Source organism: Anneissia japonica, unplaced genomic scaffold (assembly GCF_011630105.1).
Source record: "Anneissia japonica isolate Jap-2015-1 unplaced genomic scaffold, ASM1163010v1 scaffold288153_len396733_cov185, whole genome shotgun sequence".
Taxonomy (NCBI): Eukaryota; Metazoa; Echinodermata; class Crinoidea; order Comatulida; family Comatulidae; genus Anneissia; species Anneissia japonica.
The window spans coordinates 82,775-83,836 of record NW_022705851.1 but is presented as its reverse complement, the minus strand read 5'-3'; positions in this window follow the sequence as shown (position 1 = coordinate 83,836).

Genomic DNA, 1,062 nt, shown 5'->3' with positions numbered 1-1,062 from the left:
GAATAAAAAGATTGTGTAATAAAATGCCTCTGGCGGGACTCGAATATATATATATATATATACATACATATATATACATATACATATATGACACGTAGAATAAATTACCATCTGACCGAAACACGTCGATAGAATCAATATTAAAAATCTCAAAGGCAACAGACCTAAAGGAAACAACAGAAATGCAGAGTTCTTGTTATAATCGGATGATTGGCGCTCATTAGAAGAAGGTGAATAACCAACAAGAAACTATCACATTTTCAACAACCATTAATAAGATCAACACAATTTTCCTCCTTGGAAATGTTTTTTTTTTAAAGTAGAGACGTGAATCTTCCATTTAATTATAGACCCATATCTTTTTGTTCCATTATAGAGAAAAGAAAAACCGCAATCTGAAAAAATCTTCAGCTTTCATGTTAAATGACGCAGCTCCCAATAATGTGATTTTTGAAGTTCAAAGCTGTTAATGTTTGTCAGTAGATTATAAAGATCTCCTTTAATAATAAAGTTGTTATCAACTGATCTTGCAGCTCTTCTCCCTACTGGCACAATTGTTATTAGGTCGATGTACTTGTCTTTTTTTTCTACCCTTTTTGCCGTTATGTTGTAGTCCGATGGAACTGATACGTGTATCACAATTACCGTACTGTATTACTTGTTAATATAAATAACTTTTGCGTTGGTATTTTCTTCTACCGGACTAGGTTGATGATAGTACCAGTGTTGTGCCGAGCTTCCGAAACCTTCGCTATTATTATCATCGTCATACCAGGCCATCATCATTATCATTATGATTATCATTGTCATTACTTTATCATCATCCTCAACATCACATTCATCATCGTTACCATCATAATCATTATCAGCCTCCTCATTATCATTATAATTGTCATTGTCAATATCATTGTCATTATTAATATTGTAATCATCAACAATACCATAATCATCATTGTCATTACCATTATCCTAATCACCATCTTAACCATCATAATCATTATCATCATCATCATCATCTATAGTATAGTTTCGCTTACTTTAACGTCTAAGGGGCACAGTGCA